The 14770-nt window shown below is 46.7% G+C and overlaps 1 long non-coding RNA gene across 1 annotated transcript in view; it reads left to right on the forward strand.

The window, feature by feature from the left end:
* Window positions 1–14770, forward strand: part of LOC104999516 — a 19408-nt gene that overhangs the window by 2220 nt on the left and 2418 nt on the right. The window contains exon 2 of the long non-coding RNA XR_826597.1: window positions 413–547. This is a non-coding gene — a long non-coding RNA (uncharacterized LOC104999516). The remainder of the gene's footprint in view (window positions 1–412; window positions 548–14770) is intronic.

The raw sequence follows: 14770 nt of genomic DNA on the forward strand, positions 1-14770 counted from the left end.
CAACTATTCCCTAATGCAATAGACACTTGGCATTTGGGTTCACTCCCCTGGTCGCAGTAGTGCCTGTTCGAGTTCCTTCTTGTTTTTGTCCAGCTGTTTGTGACCCCATGGACTGTAGCCTGCGGGGCTCCTCTGTCCATGGGATTTCCCAGGCAAAAGTACTGGAGTGGGTTTCCATACCCTTCTCCGGGGGATCTTCCCGACGCAGGGATCGAACCCACATCTCCTGCATTGGCAGGCATATTCTTCACCACTGAGCCACCTGGGAAACCCATCCACCAGAAGAACCCCACGGGGATATTTCTCTAGGCCGCTGTGTCAGAACTTGGTCTTTTCTTTCAAAACAGTCATGGAGCAAAGGAGGCATCCTTTAAAATCTCTTTGATGATGTAAAGCTGATTCTCTTTCCCAGGAATTTTATGGGATGCGGCAAGGATAGGAAGAAGATTCAGATAAAGAAATGTTAACACTTATCCTTTAAAATCTGGGAATGAAAACCACGGGGAAAAGCAAAACATGAAATCAAAACTAACATAGGATTTTCAAGGTAAGTTCTACTTTGGTACGTTTTTAAGATACATTTTTAATAATACTTCTTTGGGAATTTTATAAAGAAAAGTATACTGAAAAAAGAAAAAGATAATCCCACAGTAAAGAGAGCATTTAAACATTCAGCATTCTTTCAATTGAAATATAGTTGACGTACATGAGTGTTGTTTTAATACAGAAGTGATGGTTCTCTCTAGAGCCTACAATACAGAACCTAAGCTGGCTGCCTCTCTGTTGTTCAGTCTGCACACTGCACAAAGCCAAGGAGGGCTGGATGGGGCTGGGGTCACCAGAGCTCAGGCCACCGGGCCTGGGGGCTCCATCCGCCCACAGGGGGTGCCTTTTTAAATGACCTGGGCAAAGAGGGCTTTTCTGGGGATTCACATGATGGTGCCTTACAGGCCAGCTGTACCCTTGGTACTAGATGTTCCGCTAGAGCAGCAGACAACTAAAATAATTACACTAACAATAAAACATGAAGCTTTGGCTTAACCAACAAGGAAAAACGAGTCTGGTCTCCTCTCCTCTGAGTCCTGCCTGCCCGGGGCACCAGCAGGAATTCCCAGCTCCTGGCAGCCTGGGGGGGCCTGGCGGGGGCGCTGCAGGTCAGGATTAGGTTCAGGCAGAGCCATGCTGGGAATGGCTTGGCCCAGTGCAGGCTTCACTTCCAGTTGATCTGAATAATGTTTGACTCCTAAAAAAAAAAACAACAATGAAATCCAAGAGCTGCTTTCCCCGACTCCCTTACCCAAACTATGAAAACTGAAGTCATAACTTTAGAACAGGCTTGAGGGCAATGATCCCGCCAGTCACGCTCTGCTCACAGAGAAATGCACAAGGTGGTTTTCCTTTGTCTTGAAGGAGGTGGAAGCGTGGCTCTTTATAACCAGACGAGGCAAGGAGTCCTTTGAGCCGAAGAAAGGGACCCGGGCCACAGGGCCCTGTGCCCACACTCAGGCAGCACTAAAGCAAGCCCGTGTAACCAGGGTGTGTCTGTTCTCCCTCTGCAGTTAGACGGCACTGTATGTGTTCATTTAATCTCCATTATACCAGAGGCTACTTGAGGGTAAGGGCTGTGTCTCCCAGCATCTAATCGGGTACCTTAGTCACAGGAGGTGCTTAAAGAACTGCTAAAAAGTGAGTGGAATATGCCTCCAAGCTTTTCCTCTGAAATATCAGAAAACTTTGAGCTCCCCGTGGAATTTTTCTTGAGAAAGTGCTTTTAACACAGAAGTATATCTTTCTGATTTCCCTAGGCTAAATGGAGAGATCCAGGCACGTCATGGGGTTAGGAATGTGTTTGAACATATCTTCTGGGTTCTGAACTCATCTACTGACGGTTGAACTTGTCACTGAGAACAGAGTATGAATATTTTGCTTACAGGCCTTTCCTGGAAGAAAGAGTAAAATTCTATAGATTTGGCTATAATTGTACTAGATATATAGGTTTATTAACCCACTCCAGTGCTCTTGCCTGGAAAATCCCATGGATGGAGGAGCCTGGTAGGCTGCAGTCCATGGGGTCATTGAGGGTCGGACATGACTGAGTGACTTCACTTTCACTTTTCACTTTCATGCATTGGAGAAGGAAATGGCAACCCACTCCAGTGTTCTTGCCTGGAGAATCCCAGGGATGGGGGAGCCTGGTGGGCTGCCATCTATGGGGTCGCACAGAGTTGGTCACGGCTGAAGTGACTTAGCAGCAGTGCTCAATTCTGGAAGTTGGTGATGGACAGGGAAACCTGGCGTCCATAGGGTCACAGAATTGGACACGACTGAGCAACTGAACTGAACTGAGCTGAGTGCTCAATTCTACTACATTTTGGGGGCTTCCCTTGTGGCTCAGCTGGTAAAGAATCCTCCTGCAATACAGGAGACCTGGGTTCGATCCCTGAGTTGGGAAGATCCACTGGAGAAGGGAAAGGCTACCCACTCCAGTATTCTGGCCTGGGGAATTCCATGGACTGTATAGTCCATGGGGTCGCAAAGGGTCAGCCACGACTGAGCAACTTTCACTTTTCATAAATGACTCGACTGAGCGGCTTTCCCTATTACATTTGTATGAGCTTATTAAAGTACTTTTTTTCCTAAAAGGACTTTGACAACAACAAATAGACCTCAGTGTGTATAATACGTGATATGTTCCCACATATTAACTCATACAGTTCTCCCAGCAACCTGGCAGCGTGTGAATGTTATCTAATACTTTATAGAAGAGAGTAATACACTTAAAAAAAAAAAAAAACTGTTAGTGGGAGTACAGGGTTGGAGGCCAACTTACCTGCTTCTAGGTGTGATATTCCTTTTTTAAACAACATTTATGGATTCATATTTGGCTCTTCACTGCTGCATGAGGCTTTCTCTAGTTGCGGCGAGCAGGGCCGCCCTGCCTTGCAGCGCATGGGCTTCTCGTGGGGGTGGCTTCTCTTATCGTGACCACGGGCTCTAGACGCGTGGGCTTCGGCGGTGGCAGCATGCAGGCTCAGTATTTGTGGCGCGTGGGCTTAGTTGCCCTGTGGCATGTGGAAGCTGCCCAGACCAGGGACTGAACTCTGTCCCCTGCATTCGCAGGTAGATCTTATCGGCTGTACCACCAGGGAAGTCCCTAAGCATGATTTTCTAATTCCTGTTTCCATGTTGGAATTGCCCACTTTGGGAGTAAGCAGGTGGAGTGTTTGAACATCTCACAATCATTTATTGTCGTATCCTGCCTCAGGCCAGGAACATTTCAGATATTTATCTGCTTTACCAGCCCTTTGCAAAACTACAGCTCATGCCTAGCTTGGCCTGAAATGCAGTTCTATCATTAAAAAGACCAAACTGCAGGACAGGAAAGAATTACCACAGAACCTGCGGGGCCACTTCTGGCCTTTGGAAGTGAAATGATAGCTCTTCACGAGGAAAATGCACTCTCAGGGCCCTGATTGCGACTCCTTGCCCCGTGGTCTGGGGCACCAGTGACGCTGGTTAGGGTCTGTGAGCTGGAGACCTGCATGCTCGCGGCTCGATTTCCTGTGCAGTACTGAATAGGAGACTCTACAACCACTCTCTGCAGCCTTCGCTGTGCTGTTCTCCTGATGCCTTTGCTGTGTGTTGAGTTTAGCCTGAAATCTTCACACAGAACGCATCACCATGTTCCTTGCAGGGTTCGCCTTGGTGTATAAAGACCCTGGGGTCTCCTGACCACCCACACACTTGCACTGCATTGTTTGAGACAAGCTTGAGGAGCTCTCCAACCATTTTTGGCCTCCTTTCTTGCATTTTCATTTTGGTTGGGGACACAGCTGCTCGTGGGGATTTCCCGCCAGTATGAGAGGAGAGATGGGGGTGATCACAGCTCCTCCCCCTCTGCGGGCGCCCCTGCTCCAGCCTGCGCCCTGGGTGCGGGGCAGTCATCACGGAGCTCGCGGGAAAGAGGGGATCCAGCCCATTCCGTTCCTGTGAGAGCGCCTCTCGGGGAAAGGATGCATCCTGCGACTTGGCCTTGGACTCCTACCCCTGGGCTCTTAGGAAAGAGTGATGTGCCAGAATACTTCCTTTTGGCACATGACGAGCTGCTCTGCGTGGAGTGTGCTGAGACAGTAAACCGTGCCTGGCGTCGTCTGCAGCTCCAGCTGCTCAGCGAGCGTGGAGCTGTGTCCTGCTGGTGGGTCTCCATCACCAGCAGGTGAAAGGAGAAGGCTGTTGGCTCTGGAGGGCCTGGGTCCCTGAAGTCAGAAGAGCCTGAAACCTCAGCTGCTGCTGCTTTGCCAAATACACATCCTGAAAATACCGATGGTTCTGGAATCAGGGTCTTCTCAGCAGGTTATTGGGTGTCAGCCTATGAGAAACCGTAGTGTCGTTCATCACCCTGTTCCCCTCCCGCGCTGTGAACCTTGGCTCTCCAAGAGCTGATGACAGACAGGGGTGGCCTTGTGAGAGAGAAGACCGCGCAATTGCATCCAGGCGGATGTATGCCCCGAGCCCGCGGCCCAGACAGCGTCTCCCAGCATTAACCCCCTCAGACAGCTTTCAGCTCCTTGGGGCAGTGGGCTGGATGCCGAGGAATTCAAGAGGAGGAGACACTGCTCTTTCCAGTTAGAGAGAAGCAGGTCTGTGAGATGCGCATGTACTCTGGCGCTCAGACACTGGCAGGTGGAGCCCGGGGAGGGGCGTCGGGTGACACCCTGAGGGGGGCCGTCCTGGAGGGGAATCTAGATGGCTGGGAAGGTGCCACAAGCAGTGAGGGGGTCTCGGGGCTCCAGGGGGAGGACTCGGAGGTGCAGAGCGGAGGAGCAGGGGCCCTGTGTCAGAGGGCACAGGGCGGCCCAGCACGGAGCCGTTGAAGGGCCCGGGACCCAGAGCGCGGCAGTCGGCTTCCTTGCCCAAAAAGACAGCTGTCAGCTCCGTGCGGTGGGGCTGGATGCAGCTGTGGAGCTAGGATGGGCCGTCGTCCTGGAAGCTGGCTGAGAGGCCTGAAGGGCCCTCTGAGGCCTGTAGTGACCCGAGACTGGAAGCGAGGTGCCCTCCCCCAGCTACGGGATTGTAAAGATCACCCTCGGCCCTAAGTTAACTGCATGGAAGCGTAAGAGATTTAGCTTTCCCAGTGATAAGTATTCCCCTGCTTCTCACGAACTAGCCAAAAGAAAATTAAATCACATTCGACAAATATCTTGAGTTTTCGTGCCATTCAAGTATGTGCTCACAAACCTCACTAAAAAAAAAAATTCACTCAGCATCACGTGTCCTCAGGGGACTGCAAGCTAAAACATAGGTGAGATATCACTGCACACCTATGAGAATGGCCAAAATCCGAAACACTGACAAAGCCCAGTGCTGGTGAGACGCGGGGCAATGGGAGCGCTCATGCCTTGCTGGCGGGGATGCAAAGCGGCTCCATCCACTCGCATGACAGTTTGGCAGTTTCTTACAAGAGTAAACATATTCTGACCATATGATCCAGCAGTTGCACTCCTTGGTATCTACCCAAAGGATTTGTTTCCACACAGAAATCTGCACGAGGATGTTTACGGCAGCTTTATTCTTGGTGGCCAACACTTAGAAGCAACCAGTACGTGAAAAATAAACTGAAACGTACATAATTCCCAATTGGAAACAAAATTTTGTGTGGTAAAATATACGTAACATTAAAATTTACCATTTTAATGGTTTAAAGGTTTTTGAGTGTTTAGTTCAGTGGCATTAACGACATCCATTTTGTTGCGCAAATAATACCACTATCCATCTCCAGAACTTTTTATTTTCCTAAACTGAAACTCTGTCCCCAATAAACAATAAAATCCCATCCCTCCCTGTCCCCAGCCCCTGGCAACCACTGTTGTACATTCTCTCTAAGAGTTTGACTACTCCAGGTACCCTATAGATGGAATGCTGCAGCGTCTTTCCTTTGGTGCTGGCGGATTTCGCCGAGTGTAATGTCTTCAAGGATCACCCCTGTTGCAGCAGGTGGCACGACTGAGTCATGTTCTATTGGATGGCTAGACCACATTTTGCTTGTCCATTCATCTCTCCACAGACACCTGGACTGATTCCACGAATCAGTGGCTGTCGCGAATAATCCTGCTGTGAACACGGGTGGACTAACATCTGTGTGAGTCCCCGCTAAAATGCATGATTGTTAATAACGGAAAACATCAAACGACAATGAAAGTGAGCCTGCTGATAAAGCACGGTGGCTTCTGTGAAATCAGAAAACGGATTCTCTCCAAAGCACAGTTAAGGGCTGTTCTGATTGCAGCTAACAGATACCAGCAAAGTTTTTTCTTAAGTTACAAAAACTATGTTTCACATGCTTGCCAAGGTACAGGATTACTCAGAAAGAAAATCTCAAACAACAAATGCCAGTTGATGCAAATACTCGAGTGACTCTAGCCAGAGGGAGAGGAAAGTTGTCTTTCATCACGCAGACCAGTTAACTCACCTCGTTCCCTCACCAGCAGCTTCTGCGGCATCTTGGCTCCCTGTTCAGTCTCATGTCAAGGTCCTCTCGTTCTCTCATGTCATTTTCTTCCCTTATTCGCTCGCTCCTTCTGCTCCTTTGCTTTTACGGGTCTCGGTTTTAATGGGGAAGATCTAGGCTCTGAGACTCTCCCGCCCTTCACATCACAGTGGTCTCAGATTGTAAATTCCAAGGAGGAAGGGAAGGCACTGGTCTTATTTACTGTGAGCTGGGAAGTTGCAGCATTTCATGTCTCTCTCTCGGCCGGTGGAAGGTGGATGTAGTGAAGGTGTCCAGGGTGGGGCGGTCTCAAGTCCTGGCCCCAAGCTTTTGTTGCTTCCACATCTCCTCACCATCTCCTCACCATAATGAATAGGCTTGTCCCCGTTCAGAGCAATCAGCAAGCTGATTTCCTGGTCTTTTTTTTTTCCCATAACATGTGGTGTTTTCGATGCTTCTGGCTCCTGACGGTTGTCTGGCAGTTCTCACAGCTTAGTCAGTTTCGGTGTTAAAACAATATCCTGTTCAACACGACAGTCCAGAGGTCATCCACAGATGCCCTTCTTTCTTGGCTCAGGTCAGCCTTGGTCCAGAACATCTGCACTGAGGAGGGGTGCAATCCCTTTACTGTGTGTTTCTTAGCCTCCCTCCCCCCGACTTGCAAATACGATGATTTGCTTTCTTCCCTTCCAGGAATCCTTCTGTCTTCTATTTTTTTAATCTTCCTGTCGATGTTGTTTAGAATTAATAGTAATAAGCATCCATGTCTTGGGTTCACCCCGTCGTGTCCGATTCTTTGTGACCCACGGACTGTAGACCTCCAGGCTCCTCTGTCCACGGGATTCTCCAGGCAACAATTGTGGGGTGTGTTGCCATTTCCTATTCCAATCCATGTCTGACTCCTACATTATTTTTTTCCCTGTGAATAAATCAAATTTGTATAAATGAAGAAAATGGATAACTGGTATCGGGCACTTTAAGGAATTCTGCTATAATGAGGACTTTGAAAATACTTATCATTGAAAGTACATGGGAATAATCATCGGTGCATGTTCCAACTGATCTTAGCTTCTAGTGTTTGATTTTTAAACCAACATACAGCAGAACTGACTTTTGCGTGGGCGTGTGTACCAGTCTGGGAATTTTCACACGTGTGTGGAGTCATGTAACTGTGTACGTGGGATAGTTCCACCACCCAACAGCCCCCTTATGCTGCGCTTCCCCTCCCTCCTCCCCTGGGAATTGCTGAACTTTATCCTTTTGCTCCAAAATTACTGCAGATGGTGACTGCAGCCATGAAATTAAAAGACCCTTGCTCCTTGGAAGGAAAGTTATGACCAACCTAGACAGCATATTAAAAAGCAGAGACATTACTTTGCCAACAAAGGTCCATCTAGTCAAAGCTATGGTTTTTCCTGTGGTCATGTATGGATGTGAGAGTTGGACTATGAAGAAAGCTGAGCACCAAAGAATTGATGCTTTTGAACTGTGGTGTTGGAGAAGACTCTTGAGAGTCCCTTGGACTGCAAGGAGATCCAACCAGTCCATCCTAAACGAGATCAGTCCTGGGTGTTCATTGCAGGGACTGATGTTGAAGCTGAAACTCCAATCCTTTGGCCACCTGATGTGAAGAAGTGACTCATTTGAAAAGACCCTGATGCTGGGAAAGATTGGGGGCAGGAGGAGAAGGGGACGATAGAGGATGAGATGGTTGGATGGCATCACCGACTCGATGGACATGGGTTTGGGTGGACTCTGGGAGTGGAGATGGACAGGGAGGCCTGGCATGCTGCAGTTCATGGGGTCGCAAAGAGTCAGACACAACTGAGCGACTGAACTGAACTGAACTGATCCTTTGGAGACAGTCATGGAAGTGGAACCATGGATTTTTGAGACCAGCTTCTCCCATGCAACATAATGCTTTTGAGGTTCATACAAGTAGTTGCTTGTATCAGTAATTTATTCTTTTTGTTGTTGTTGTTCAACCTCATGGGGACTGAATGGACAAGCCATCTTGGCTCATATTTCAGGCTGGCGTTTACTTTATTTTAAATTTTTTTATTACTTATTTTTGGCTGTGCTGGGTCTTCATTGCTGCATGGGCTCTTCTCTCGTTTCGGGGATCAGGGGCTATGTCTAGTGGCCATTCACAGACTTAGTGGCTGTGAAAAGCGATAGCTTCTCTTGCTGTAGAGCACGGGCTCCAGCACGCTCAGACTTGGGCTCAGCAGTTGCAGTTCCTGGGAATCCCAGGCGGATTCCTCACCACTGAGTCACCAGGAAGCCCAGTAACTTATACCTGTATATTCTTGAGTCATATTCCACTGTGTGGATATACCGATGCTTATCTGTCCACCTGTGGAAGAACATCTGAGTTGTTTTCCAGTTTGGGGTGAATATGAATACACCTGCTGTGAATAGTCATGTCCAGGGTTTTGTGTGAACGTGCATTTCTCTAGGAAAGTCATACCTAGGATTGGGATTGCTTAACTTTATAAAGTGAAGTGAAAGTCACTCAGTCGTGTCCGACTCTTTGCGACTCCATGGACTATATGGTCCATGGAATTCTCCAAGCCAGAGTACTGGAGTGGGTAGCCTTTTCCTTCTCCAGTAACTTTATAAGAAACTGTCTGAATCCTCTCCCGAGGTGGCTGCACCATTTCCCATCTCCTCCAGCAGTGCCAAGAGTTCTGGGGGCTCTGCATCCCCGCTCAGACCTGCTGTGGTAAGGATTCCTGTATTCCAGCCGTTGTAGAGGGAACAAGTCCCCTGCCCTCTGGGAGTTTACAGTCCGAGATGACCTTGCCGTGAAGAGGCCTGCAAGGCTCGTAGACAATGCACAAGACCTCAGTTTGCATGTCCCTAAAATCTTTCGATGTCAAGCATGTTTTTATGTGCTTATTTGCTGTCTGTGGATCCTCTTTAGGGATGTGTCTGCTCAGAGTCTTTTCCTAATTTTTAGAGTTTTCTGACTATTGAAGTTGAGGGTTCCTTATGTATTCTGGATAAAAGTTCTTTAACAGATATGTGGCAGGTATCTTCCCGCAGTGAGGAGCTAGTCTCTCATTCTCCTAACAGCCAATTTCACTCTTGCAGTTAATTTTGTAATAAAGCCCCGGGATAAGGTCCTTTTTCTGCATGTGGATGTCCGATTGTTCTAACACTGGTTTTTGGAAAAGACTATCTTTGTTCCATTGAACTGCAGCTTTGCCATTGTCAGAAATTAACGTGGCTGTATTTATGTGGGTCTAATTCTAGACTCTGTTCTCTTCCATTGATTTATGTACTTATCCCTATGCTGATATACACTGATGTGATTTATTACTGTTGTCTTTACAGTAAGTCATAAAGTTGAGAAATGTGATTCCTCCAATTTTCTTCTTTTTCAAAACTGACTTTTCTAATTCTTTTGCCTGTCTATATAAATTTTAAAATTAGATTGTCTATATCCACAAAATAATCCTTCTGGGGTCTTGCTTGGAATTGCATTAAATCTGAAGACTGTTTTGGGAAGATTTGACACCTATACTGTTTTCAGTCTTCCAATCCATGTACATAATACATTTCATTGTTTATTTGGTATTCTATGATTTCTTTCATCACATTCTTAGTTTGCAGCCTACAGATTCTGTATTTTCAGCACACACATCCTGTTGTTTCCGACTTTGTTGTTTCTGCCTTTAAAAGGAATAATTCCATTAGTTTCCCATTTATAATGACTTATGTTGTAAGGGGGTTTTTAAGATTATTTTTTGTCTGTGGTGGGTGTTCGTTGCTGCATGGGGCGGCTTCTCCAGTCGTGGCGAGCGTGGGCTTCTCACTGCAGCAGCTCCTCTTGCTGCGGAGCACAGGCTCTAGGCTCACGGGCTCAGGGGTTGTGAGGCACCGGTTTAGTTGCCCCACAACACGTGGGATCTTCCTGGACCATGGATGGAACCGGTGTCCCTTGTGTTGCAAGACAGATTCTTAACCACTGGACCACCAGGGAAGCCCCTGTTGTATGTTTTTATACATATTCTTTATCAAGTTAAGGTGCCTTTTTATCATGAATGGATGTTGAATTTTATCATGCTCTTTTTCTGCTCCTGTTGATATGATCATACATGGTTTTACATATATGTACGTATAGCTATATATTGGAGAAGGCGATGGCACCCCACTCCAGTACTCTTGCCTGGAAAATCCCACGGACGGAGGAGCCTGGTGGGCTGCAGTGCATGGGGTCACGAAGAGTCGGACATGACTGAGCGACTTCCCTTTCACTTTTCACTTTCATTCATTGGAGAAGGAAATGGCAACCCACTCCAGTGTTCTTGCCTGGAGAATCCCAGGGACGGGGGAGCCTAGTGGGCTGCCGTCTATGGGGTCGCACAGAGTCGGACATGACTGAAGTGACTTAGCAAGCAACAATAGCTATATATATATATATATATAAAACCACTTACGATCATTTGATCTCTTAATGTAATAGATCAAATGTATAGATATGAAAATATTAAAAAGCCTTTGAATTCATTTGACTCCAACTTGATCATAGCGTGTTATCTTTTTACATGTGCAGTTAGATTCAGTTAATATTTGATTAGAACTCATCCATATTAATGAGTAAAATAAGGCTCTAATTTCTCTTTTGCATGCTGTTTTTATCTGGTGTTGGTATCAAAATTTTACTGGCCTCCTAGAATGATTTGGAGAGCATTTCTTCTGGGAGAGCTTCTATAAGATTGGAATGATCTGTTTCTTGAAAATTTGGCAGAATTTTTTGGATCTGCCAAAAAATTTTTTGTATTCTGTTGGGGAAATTTTTAAATTACTCCTACTTTTCTATAATGGCTTTAGGATTATTTGAGCTTTCTATTTTTCTTGCCACATGTAGTAAATTTTTATAGTTTCTAACAGCTCCTCTGTTCAGTCTTGTCCTCTTCTTCATTTATAATATATTTATTCACTATTACTCTTCTTTTTCTTTAAGGAATTTACCAGAAGTTTTAAATGACCAATATTTGGCTTCATCAGCCTTCTTATAGCTAATGGTGATATATGGTTTTTCTTTTTTTCTCTTCCTTTTTAGATTTTTTGGAGTTCTCTTGTTCTTTTCCTGACATCTATTTTTTTTTAATTGATCTATAGATAATTTTTCCTAATGTCTTAAGTCTGAAACTTAGTTCACTGATTTTCTACTTTCTTCTTTTAAAAGATGCAAGTATTTCAGGCAATAAATATTTGTATAAATGCATGTTATAGTATACATATAAAGGCTCTGAAGCATCTTGTTCATTCTACCCACAACCTTGCTTGGATAAATGCCATGTTATGTAATTCTTTTTATGTATTGCTAGATTTAGCTGGCTAGCATTTCAAGGGTTCTTGTGTTAATATGCCTTATTGTATCATAAGCTATATTGGTCTGTAGTTTCCTTTTCTTGTGATCTTTGGTTTTGGTGTCAAGGTAATACTGGCTTATGATGCTGGAAGTACTTCCTCCTCTTCTGTTTTTTAGCAAGAGCTATGAAGTGTTGGTATTCGTCTTTTAACACATGGTTGAAATCACCAGTGCAACCAACTTGGGCTTGTCTTTGTGGGAAGTTTTAAAATCACTGATTCAATCTCTTTACTTTGTATCAGCATATTCAGATCTTCTATTTCTTCTAGGGTCATTTTCAGCGGCTTCTGCCTGCCTAGGAGTTTATCCGTTCAGTTTAGGTTGTCTGATCTGTTTGCGTATGGTGGTTCATGGCATCCCCTGTGGCCCTTTTTATTTCTGTAGAGTCGGCAGTGGTGTCCCCTCTTTTATTCCCAACATTAATAGTTTACATCATCTCTTTTTATCTTGGTCAGTCTAACTAAAGGTTGTTGATTATACTGGTCTTTCCAAAGAACCAGCTTTTGGTTTTGTTGATTTTCTCTATTGTTATTCTATTCTTTATTTCATTTATTATACTCTAACCTCTAATTGCTTCCTTTCTTCTGCTTGATTTGGATTTTGTTTGCTTTTCTTATTCTTATTTCTTAATGTAGAAGATTAGGTTATTCATTAGAGATCTTTTTTCTTTTTTAATATAGACATTTGCATCTATACATTTCACTCCTTCCATTGCTTTATTTCAGTGCTTAAGTTGCAGCCTGTAAGTTTTGGCATGTTGTGGTTTTGTTCTAATTCATCTCAGAGTGTTTTATAACTCTCTGTGACTCCTTCTTTGATTAATAAGAAGTGTGTTGTTTAATTTCTACATATTTGTGACTTCCCCAAATTGTCTTCTCTTACTCATTTCACCCCATTGTGGAAGAAAGGTGAGAACCGTGGCTCAGGTTGTGCACTGCACAACTCCTTGGGGTGGCTTTCGCACATACATGGCAGCCATGGGAGAAAGAGGGCTCCCTGGATGAGGCTGTCATCTGACATTGGGGCCATCTCCCGGGGCTGGTCTCTGACCCATTATTTCCTCCGTCGTCTGAGACTCCATCTGGCACTAACACTCCATCCTCTGCCCTCACCTTCAAGCTCTTCCCTCTCTCCTTCCCATGGAGAAGCAAGTCCACCTGGCCTGGCCCTTGGCCTGCTCCCTGCCGGTGCTCAGAGCACATCCACACTCAGCACCCTCCATACCCTGCCCTGTGCCCCCACCTGCTCCAAATCCTCGCTGGATCCACAGCTCCCAAGGAAGAAGAGCCTTCCCTAGGGATCTCAGCAAGGAGGAGGATGAGAACATCCCCATTACCTCCCCACCATCACCCTCCCCAAGAAGACAGAACCCCACTCCCTCCCAACTGCCTCTCCTGAGGACACAGCCACACCAGATAAACTAGCCTGGATCCTGTCAGTGGTCCTCAAGCTGGTAGCCTGGGGCCTTTGGGAGTCTTGGGGCTCCCATCCCAGCCTCCACCCTCTGTGTGAGGACCGTCCCCCACCCCCGGGAGCCCCTAGGGAGACAGCTGTATTTTCTAAGGTTTCCCAGGGGATGTTCCATAGGCTGAGATGGTTCTCAAGGATAATCGAGAAGCCAAGCTAAATGCAATAGTGGAACTATGGGTACATGTGGTTTCTTCCTTTCTATTTTCTGTAAAATTAAGTAGAGTGAGAAGATAAATGAGTTTTTTTATTTTTATTTTTTACTTGGAGGATAATTGCTTTACAATGTTGTATTGGTTTCCACCATACATCAACATGAATCAGCCATAGGTATCCATACATGACCTCCCTCTTGAACCTGAGAAAGTCTTTATCAATTTAAAATTACACTTCAAGGTTACCGTTTTGTTTAGGCGTTTTTTTTTTTTAATTTTATTTTAAAACAGACAGGACAACTTGAGTCAGGAGGAGCTGGCAGATGCCTCCGGAATGAAGCCCACGTGTCGTCCGAGTGGGGATTCGAGGCAGCAGCTGGGATCCAGGCTGGGGGCCTGAGCATGTTGGCTGGTGGGTCTGGGCAGCTCTGTTGTCAGTCCTTTGCCCAGCCTGGGCCCAGGTTTGTACGCCCTGAGGTCTTAGAATTTAGGGGATCTCTTTAGGGAAAGGAACACAAAACTGAGAATAAAAACTCAGCAAACAGTGGATACTTATTTATTTAGCAGGGGCTTGTGGGAGAGGAGCCCTGGGCTTTGCATGCCATTAACTCCAAGGGGATTATCTTCTCCAGTTTGGCCTGGACGTCCCATCACGGCTCTGCTGGTGGCAGCCAGCCAGGCGTGGGCACGGGGTCCAGCCCTGGCTGCCTCCTCGCCGTGATGCCCCGCAGGGTGGCCTTAGCCCTCTGGGGAGGGACTGACGTGTTCTGTGTTCACTGGGTTCTAGAAAGCGGGCGGCGAGAGGCTTATCTTCTAGGAGCTCCTGGGGCTGTTCCCAGCACATGTAGGGGGATGTGAGGAGGAGCCAAGGACCCTGCTGGACAGATGCCCCCATCTGACTCAAAGCTCCACCCGTCATTCGTTCTGCACGTCTGGGCTCCAGCGGTGTGCGCAGGCCCAGGGGTTGACCAAGCCTCCCACCCAGACACTGCGGCCACTGCACGCCCTGCTCTACATTCTCCTGCCTCCATGCCTCCTCTCCATTAGACAGTCCCTTTTCCCCTGTTTTTCTTCCTCTTTCTATTTCTCTTCTTCCTTCTGGAGGTGCCAGCATGGGTCAGAGACTGCTTGAAACCCGGACTGTCGGGGTGTCTGTGGGATGACTCGGTGCATGGAGGCCTGGCAGGATGGCGTCGGGGGGCCACGGGCCATGGCGGCTTCCTGAAGAAGGGGACTTGCCAGTGGGGGTGTCCAGCCTGCGCGCAGCCCGTGATGATG

This window comes from Bison bison, unplaced genomic scaffold (assembly GCF_000754665.1).
Source record: "Bison bison bison isolate TAMUID 2011002044 unplaced genomic scaffold, Bison_UMD1.0 scf7180017864353, whole genome shotgun sequence".
In the NCBI taxonomy this organism is placed as follows: Eukaryota; Metazoa; Chordata; class Mammalia; order Artiodactyla; family Bovidae; genus Bison; species Bison bison.